This window comes from Arachis ipaensis, chromosome B7, assembly GCF_059453495.1.
Source record: "Arachis ipaensis isolate K30076 ecotype BB chromosome B7, ASM5945349v1, whole genome shotgun sequence".
NCBI classification, from domain to species: domain Eukaryota; kingdom Viridiplantae; phylum Streptophyta; class Magnoliopsida; order Fabales; family Fabaceae; genus Arachis; species Arachis ipaensis.
The window spans coordinates 118,926,121-118,936,214 of record NC_142442.1 but is presented as its reverse complement, the minus strand read 5'-3'; positions in this window follow the sequence as shown (position 1 = coordinate 118,936,214).

Genomic DNA, 10,094 nt, shown 5'->3' with positions numbered 1-10,094 from the left:
GACGTGGGCGCATGACTCACGCGACCGCACGAATTGAAGAAAATCACATTGACGCGCTCGCGTGCCTGACGCGACCGCGTGGATTGGAAGCTGCTCAAGTGACGCGAATGCGTGGACAACGCGCACGCGTGGAACGAAAAAATGCCGGATGACGCGAACGCGTGGACGACGCGGTTGCGTGGCGTGCGCAATCTGCAGAATTTATAGAAGTCACTGGCGTGAATTCTGGGCCACATTCTAACCCAGTTTTCGACCCAGAAACGCATATTAGAGCCAGCGAACATGCAGAGACAAAACGACATTCATTTCGCATAATTTTTAGTTTTTAAATCTGATTTTACTCATCCTCTAGGTTTTCTCTCTACACATTCATAGTTCTTAGGATTTTATTTTTATTGCTTTTTGGATTGGAATATCGAGAAGAGTTGTTACCTCCGCAAGACTTCATCTCTCTAGTTTGCTTTCTCTACTTTTTACTTACTCTTCCATATCCTTAATTTGTCCAGAGTACAATTGGATTACTTTTAGAGTTCATTACTACAAGATTATTTTTATTTTAATTGATCTCTTTGATTATTGTTTATCATGTCTCTTTTTATTTCCCCTCTTTATTTTGTGAAGTCTATATTTATGATAATGGAGTAGTTCCCCAACTTGATTGGGAGTTGATTAAAAGGAGAACCTTGAGTTGGAATACTCAAGAGTTCAATTGTAATTGGTTCGTTGTTCGTGGCTTGTTAGTCACTAACTCTAATCCTTCCCAAGGGAGAGGATTAGGACTTGTGAATAGAAGTTGGCTTTTAACTTGACTTTCCTTCATTCGTTGAGGGTTAACTAAGTGGAACAACTACTAATTATTAATTAATCTTGAGAAAATTCCAATAAGGATAGAACTTCCGATTAATCTTCTCCCGGTCAAGATTTTTTTATTTAAATTACATAAATTCGCTGATTTAATTTCCTGTTTATCCAACTCAAACCATTTTGGAAAACCTCTAATTAATAAAATAACATATCTTTATGCAACTCGTTGGGAGACGACCTGGGACTCATACTCCCAGTATTCTAATTCTAATTTTGTGACAACTCTTTTCTAAATTGACAAGTGGATTTTTGTTGGTTAAGAGCTGTACTTGCAACGCCATTTATTTAATGATTCTTAATCTGTCAATTTCCGCCATGTCAATGGCTAGATACATGTTTGATTCTGTTAGAAGTGAGAAAGATAAAGCACTACCTTATGGTATGTTTTTAACTTGCATATTTGAACATTTTGATGTTGACCTGTCAAATGAGGAATATGAAAATATACATTCATACCTAAAAGGGGGTGGTTCAGTGAAACAGCAAAAAGGACCCACTAGATCTGAAAGGGTGGTCCTAGATGATGAAGATGATGAATTTGTCCCTGAAGAATCTCCTGCTCCTTCCACTGAGGGTACTTCCATCTCTACTGGGAAGCAATCTGCTCTGCTGAATGTTGTAAAGGATGTCGTCCAGGAGTTTGTCTCCCAATCCAATCATATGATTGCCATGAGTAAGGAACAAAGGAAGCTCGCTAGCAAGCATGAGAATTTCCTAAGGAAGTCAAGGGATAGAGTGGCTGTGTTCATGACCTTCATTGATAACCTTCAAAAGGATGAAGACCCTGCCACTGATGTTGAAGAGGAAGTTGATTCGGAGGGGAATGGTTCTGATGCCTAGAAATTGTCTCATGAAAACTGCTATTACTGCTCTCTTTTTGTCTCATGAATTCTGTTTTTTTTGCTACTTTTCAAATATTTTATCTTGGATTACTGTAATAACTCTAAATATTGCTACACTCTTGTTAGCTTAGTTAGAACCTTGAACTGTGATCTAACCTTTTCTTGCAGAATTTATAATCATGTTTTTGTTGGTCTTGCCTATTTTCCGCCCTTGATGACAAAAGGGAGAGTAAAGCCATTGGGTTAGGAAATGTTGTTTTTGACTGCTTTGAATGATGAAGTTCATTGGTATTACTGCAGCCACTAGTATTGTTTTGGTTTGTGACCTTGTTTGGCTGCTGTATTAGAACTTGCTTTCATAATATGTTGGGCTGATTCTGTAATGTTGTTTGTTCTATATCCCTTAGACAAAATAATTGTGTAGCTCTTTATTATGTTCTCTTTAAGTACAATGTACAACAGGAACGAAAAGGAAAGCATAAATCAAAGGGGAGCTACTCTTTAAAAAGAAAGGGGGAGCAACACTAAAGCAAGAAACATCAATCAAAGGGAAGTTTTTCAACTTTACTAATTTTTAACTCTTTTGATTTTTGTTTAAATATATTTGTCATCAAGAGGGAGATTGTTGAGTTAAGAAATTAACTAAATTAATTAGTGATGACAAATATTATTTTTGGGTAAAATAAATAATTAGTGTTGATTAAATTAATTGCATATTACTAATTATTTATAAATTATTGCAGGCCAAAATTTGAATTACAGCCCAAATGGAATGAAAAATAAAACAAGGCTAATGGGTTAATGACAAAAACGAAGCCCATAAGGAAACAAGGCTGGAAAAATCAAAACGGGCAAAAAAGGAAGTGATCCGATCCAAGCCCTGGTACTTCACTTGGTTCAAACTCTTTCCATGTGCTTCAACCAAAAGTAACGTACACTTCTCTGTCTCAGTCAAATCACAGAAGCAAGAAAAAGTGCTTAGTTCCTAAGCTAGTTATGAAAGAAGAGGAAAGAAAGAGAAAGTTAGGCAAGAAAGGTTGAGGTCAAATCAACAAGATCAAACCAAATCCAGCTTAGGTTAAAGGTAACCCATTTCCACTTACATGCAACACACTTTCTTCTCTTCATCTTCAACTCTCTGTATCTCTATTTTGAGCTATATGGAAAAGAAGATTTCTGTTCCTCTCTGCTGTGAATCCATGGTCTCAAACATGTCTTGGGGACAAAGTTGGTTTTCAAGGGCTCAGATCAAGTTGACCATTGGAAGATTTTTGTGGTTGTTGTTTTATGGCTTTCGGTCAAGATGAGGAAATCAAAAGCAAAGTTTCTACTCTAAGGTTTAATAGGAAAAAGTGAATCTGTGGGTTGTGAAGCTCAAGGCTCAAGGTGTTGACCTTGGAAGAAGAACCCAGCAACATGCAAGGAGATAAAAGAAGACTTTCTACTCATTCAGAAGCAAGGAGAAAAAACCAGAGTTTGAGAATAGTGTTCTGCAAAGAAGTTCCTCTACTTGGATAATGCTTTCTTTCAAAGAAGCATTCGGCCAATACTGAAGAATTGTATCTGAGGTTTGCGAATCTGGTTTTGCACATAGCAAAGAGGCTGCTGATGAAGTCAATCTCCTTTATTTTTTACAGATTGTAATGTACTTTTCTATGTTTATCTTTCTGTAATTTCTTGTGAGAAAAGGCATTGTGATAAAGTTCAAGTAAAAGCCATGAGTGGAAAAAGGCTGAGTAATACACTTGAGAGAAAAGCCTAGAGTTATTTTCAGATTTCTTTAGGTATATCTATGTCTTGTATATTGTACCTATGAGGTATCCCTTTCTTAGTTGGGTTAGCACTGAGAGTGAATAGTTAAGTATTAGCATAGCCAATGTCAAGTTAGGTTAGAACTTGAGTGTGAAAGGATTGAGTCAATCCTGTGAAATTGGTGTATGTAATACTGTTAACTATAGTGAAAATTCTTCCACTGTTGTGGAGGAGACTAGATGTAGGTTGCATAGCACAAGGCAACCGAACCAGGATACATGCTGGTGTTAGCTTTTCTCTTCTTTGCTGTGTTCTGTTTTCTGATATTCATGAGACAAAAATAAATTGTCTCATAAATTTCCGCTGCTGAGTACAAACAGAATCAGAATTGAAAGTTTGTTTAAAAAGGGTAAAACAGCAACTAAAAGGCAGGCATAGATTCAGCTCCCCTTCTCTAAGCCTACCACAACCTTCAATAACAAATTAAATGTATGAATTATGAAAGTAACAAAAAGATAGCTAAAAATATTGGGAAGGATTTGCTGCATCAGGGCAAGTCAGTTTCTAAGCAAGCAATTGCATAATGATTAATTAATTAAAATAAACAAAAATAATTAATTAATTAAATACTTCATTAGTAAATTACATTAAATTACAATTGTATACATATATTTACACCCTTATACTAGCCTCGATAAAATTAACACTTTGAAAAGCTAATCCCTTCCTTTTGTTATCTAACCATAATAAAAAAGAGATTAAAAATACTATAAAACCTAACATTAGAGCTATCAAAACACCTCCTAAGATCGTAAAACATAACATTGGTATGGTATACAAATTCACTGTTACCCAACTTTTCTCAGCTCTATGTACCAAATCAGAAATTACATTCAAAGGGGCTAATGCCCAAAATAATAGCTCCAAACATTGGAGCATAGGATAAATTTGTTTTATTAAAATTAAATTTATAATAAAGCTCCAAAACACTGTAGAAATTGGTACCATCGAAGTAAAAGACATAGCAAAACCTTCCTGAAAATTGAGAACCTTATTTTTGTCAAATTCAGGAAGGCTAATAAAATGCAGTGGTTCCAACATAACTACTGCAGAAACCAGTAGAATGAAACGTCGCATCCTTGGATCCATTCTCTTGATGATGCACCAACATTCCCAAATATATAAGCTAATGCTTGATAAACGGAACCTATATTGAGAAGATTGCTGCAAAAAAATGGAGTAATTATATGAAGTAATTTTATGAACGCAAAAAATATTGCTCCAACCTATACTCAGAATATTGCTTGTAAAACAAACAAGTATTTTCTCTCTAGAAAAATTTACATGAAATAATTACGAAAGGCAACTTACAGCGATCAGGGAGGTCATTGGAGTTAGATGGGTCATCGGAGTTAGATATGGAGTACTTCTCTCCGAATCATAAGCTTGCTGAAAAGAATAATCAAAAGAGAATTAATTTACGGTAAAGGAAGGTTAGAAGGAAGAGGGTAGTATTTTTTTTGTTAGGACCGTGGGCCATAATGGACCCAGACCCAATAAACAGAAACCTTATTCCCACCCAACCCAATTCAATTCACCAACGTCCCTGCTCCTCAAACTGACGGCAGCGAGCACGTTTTTGTATTCTATTGAGAAAAACTGGGCAGCAGAGTTTGGGTTTTTAACCACACTCTGTTACTGAAACGAGGCGTGCATCGGAGGCCGCCGGCGAAGAAGCAGCGAGGAGCAGAATTGAGTACTTACAATTTCCATAGTAAGTGTAAAAATCTTAAAGGAGATTGTGCTTAATTGCTTACCGTCACTGTTCCTTCACCAGTTATTTATAATAGCATTAGCATCCCTATCTTTTCTTTTCTTTTCTTTTTTCTTCTAAACGAAAGAAAGAGATACCTATTACAGCCATTCCATTCTTTTATCTTTGCAATACCTCCATACCCAGACTGTTCCATTTTGGTGAATTCTTTTTCTACACCTGGCACTGAGCTACATAGCTAACTACTCTTCTTATATAACCTAATATGTATGCTTGATTAACAATATCATTATACTTAGAAAACAAGTAACAAAGTATGACAGCACGTTTTGATTATGTTGCATAATTTGTGATCACGTTTTAAAGCTTTCATATAATTACAAATAGTTGATCATAAATAGGTGACTTCTCTGGTAGCATAGGTGTTAGTAGCTAAGCATGAATATGATTTGATTTATCAATAGCATTATTAACATATGGTGTAATATGAGGTCACTGGAAAGGTTAATTATTTAGTCTAATGAGAGTGTATTTGTCCTAAGCTTACTGTAATTATTTACCTGCCAAAAAATAATGTTTGTGACATGGGCCATTGGCCTTGATTAGAAAAGAATTGTTTCATGGAATGATCTAATTGCTTACAAAATTATGAAAAAAAGAAACATTTTTTGGCCCTTTTTTATTTAAATAAAGTAAATTACTTATTTACTCAAATAAATGAAGGTAACTTAATTCATACCATTGTCCACACTAATAATCTATCTTTTACAGAAGATGATAATGAAATTCATGGTTACAGTTTGTTAAATTGCTGGATGAAATCAATTCAAGGAATCAGTATAGGCAGCAATCATGGGAAGCTAGTAATCAAAGTATGCATCAATATGCTGCTCCACACAATGCTCACTCCTCTCAGGGCATCTTCCAGCCTCTGGAATGCAACCCCACTTTGCAGATTGGGTAACAACAAATTAAAACATTGATCAATATAATTATTAAAAGAAGTATTTGTTATACTTGTTATAAATCAAACGCTGTGTAAAATCTAATAATTAGATGATGAGTGAGTCGATCAATCATTTAGATAAAATAAATATACCTAATAAAACTCTTTAATATATGATTTGTTTTTTATTTTTTATTTTAAAATATTTATCGTTGATGTATCTAGAACAAATAACAATAAAAGAATCTTAACTCATTAAGTGTAGTCGATTCTATTCTATAGATATGATATGAATGATACCGTTTGATTCATACAGCCGACTTCATCTGATGAGATAATAAAACTTTGTTGATGTTATTTATTGTTGATGTGTATACTATTTGGATATAAATGCATCAAATTTGAATTAGTTATTTAAATAAAATAATGTTCTAATGTTTGTGTTGTAATTATGCAGCAGTGACTATAGGTACAATGGGGGTAGGGCCAGATCAGATAACTGCAACAACAACAACTCAAGCTCAACAAGTGAGTGGTTTCATCCCTGGAATTGAGTTAAATCAGAAGCCATTTAGAATAAGTTTTTGTTGTAGTATAGTAATGCATTTAGTTGCAATTTTTTTAATGAGCAACTCCAATGGAGAAGTTAAATTTATTCAACTGTGAGAATTTTTTTATCATAGTTAATTGTTCAAACATTTGATTCAGGAGTATCTCGTAGTTTTTTCTTGTAAAATGCTTTTTAGGTCAATGATTACTAGTAAAGAAATATATACAAAAAAATAGAATGCAAATGGAACAACTAATATATGCTAATAGTAATGCAAAATAGCAAATAAAAGGACACATCATGTGTGCATTCAAATTAATATATGCTAATAGCAATGCTAATATATTTTTCTTCCTATTATGACATCAAGTGTACATTCAAATTGGATGCCTCAGCATAATACATAGAAGTTAATAACCATATTTAAACCCCAAGTGATTTGTGTATTTCTCTTTTTTTAAAAGTCCACCAAATTAGGTATGTCACCGCAATGAGCAAACAATAGTATTCTAAGTGTCCTGTCGGTGAGTGACACACTATCAATAATGAACATGAATCTAGTTATGTGTAATGTTTAACACCAGCCAAACTTCCTCAAGCTAGAAAGCTTGCAAACCAAAAGCAACAAACAAGATATGAATTTTCAGCCATTCATTTTATTTTAACCATTTGTCAGAGATGACTATTAAAATACAATCCGTATCTAATAAAGCTGTCTCCCAAATGTAATGTAATTATATGCATTATAGGTGAGTACAAAACAAATATAATTTACATGGTGGTTATACTCCAATTTCAAACACATAAACGAGTGGAATACTGAAATTAGAAAATATCATGATTTCCAGGTAAAGAGGGAGCACTCGAGAAGATAAACAACTGAGCTTTTTCTTGAGCTTTTCTCACTATGCAGGGACGGCTAAAGCTCCAATGATGATAAATCAAAATTTAAAAAATAAATAAAAAAGAAGAGGACATAGAGAGAGTAAACAACATACCAAAGCTGCAGCACATATAAAAGTTGCAGTCCAAGCAGAACATGCTCTCGTACCAAATGGAAACCGTGTATAAGTAGGCTTCATTGATCTTGAACTATAAGTCGTCCGCCGTTGTCCTGGAAAGTTGTCTGAAGAAACAATATTCCTCTTGTTGTGCTGACCACTTGTTCTCACTGTTAAAAAATATAATAAATAAAATCACCATTTTATTATCATCACAATAGTTAAAATTCTGAGTTATACATTCGATTAATTCTGTTAATAAGAAAAATAGTCTAACTTCTTAACTACTTACACGAGACAGAAAGTTGAAAAACCAAGTATCCTAAATCTATAGACTATAAACTCTTAGCTGTACAATGTGTATATAAAAAAAATACCTTTTGGGTGAGAAAAAAGTATCTAATTGACACAACAGCATTGAAAAACCAAACTTACAATCTTGATTTGCTGTTCTTGCTGTGACAACTAACAAAGAATTGAAAATGAGTAGTAGGAACATTAGAATTCTTTCATTCATGATCAACTCAAATGAGGAAAGAAAACTCACATTACTTTTGAAAGTCTAACATGGTAATATCATTAAGAATTACCACTAGCAAGAAAAACAGGGCATTCCTACATCATTTGGTACAAAAATTTATAAAACAAATTGCCAATAGGATTAAATCAAAACTAAATAATTACATCAATGTAGTAAACTTAAGCAAATTCAACAAAATATTAAAACTTCCCGGCAGTTGAGCTTTATAAATAAGAATATATTATATGGGGGTATCATGGAAACAATTCTTACAAGAAAAAAGTCCTGCTAAGAAAGTGACATAGAGAATTCAACTCAAAAACCTAAAGGTCACAAAAGAAGTGATACAGAACTACAAGTAGTACAAGAAAAGAATAAATTAATTGAACAAAAAATCTTTAGCATAAAAATAAAAATATAGAAAACTCAAAGTGTGAAACACACAAATTAACTAAATCGGAAGATAGATTTAGTTTTGCACAATCAACACACATCAGCAACAACATCTTCAATTATAAAAGCAAACACTCAAAATTGCTGATAAATGGAGAATTGGCAAACCTTGTTACGAACAGCATAGAGTTAGAGGAGAGTGAGGAGATGCAGAGAGAGATGAGCTTGGAGCACAAGGGCAAAAGCTTGGAATCGTCACAGAGAGCCAAACGATTTTTAACAAGGTTATTAGCAAGTCTAAAATAATGTTAAGTGCCTAAACCAAAGTAATAATAAAGGAAGGAAAAAACCAGAAAAGGAGTCAATGACAAATATAGAATTAGTGGTTTAATTGAATGTCTACATTGAAAAGATCAAGAGATATAAGTTATAACCCAAGAGTTCTACAACTTAGAAAGTGATTGAACATTTTAATCAAAGAAGAAAAAAAAGTGAAAGAAATGTGACTTACTTTTAAGTAGAGTGTAATCACATAGTTACTATCATCAACTGCTTCCCATACATATTGCTTATCAGATCAATGGTAGAAACAACAATCTAATTGCCATTCACATGCATATGAAACCCATTAAAAGTCAGAAAAGCAACAAATTAAGAGAATGCAACTAAGAAGTCACACACTACCTTCTCGGGAAAAAGAAAAGCATAGTAGAATCCACCATCAAATTGACCAATCAAACCATTATCTGCCCCCAAATCAGAACAAGAAACAACTAAAAATCAAGAAACATTAAAAGCAAAATAAAAAGAATAGTAAGCAACCTATTTTGACTACTATACTGAGATTTAAACCAATTTAATTAAATTTTTTCATTCAATCTAAGGCAAGCCTAAGACAATTGATCAGAATGAAATATTTTCAAGAGAACAAAGGAAAAAAGGGAGACGAACCTACCTCGCGAGTCTGCCGCCGGAGGAGAAACTCGCAGCACAGTAGCTCGATGGATGAGATTACTGCGTAGGAGAACGTCTGAGGAGGAAATTGTCACCGGAGGAGACGTCACAAGAGGAGACCATCGCCGGAGGAGACATCACAAGAGAAGACCGTTGCTGGAGAAAACGTCATATGTTTCCTGAATCATTAAGACGCTAAAACATAGTAACTGCTGTTTTGCAATTAGCATTTAAATCACATTGAGATTGGCATTAGGGCCTCTATGCAAAGATGGAAGCTTTGTTATGCACCAAAATGGTGAAAAACAATGCAAATAAAAAATGAACATGTTTCAATGGTTGCGGATGCAAATAGATAAATACTTAAGCAAATATTGAGGCAAAAAAATTAAGAAACACAGAATTCAAAACTGAGTCAGAGATCCGAGTTACTGTGATAGCTAAACATAGCTCAGGAAAAAAAAGTGATTTAATGAAAAAGCCACAACTCAGTACAAG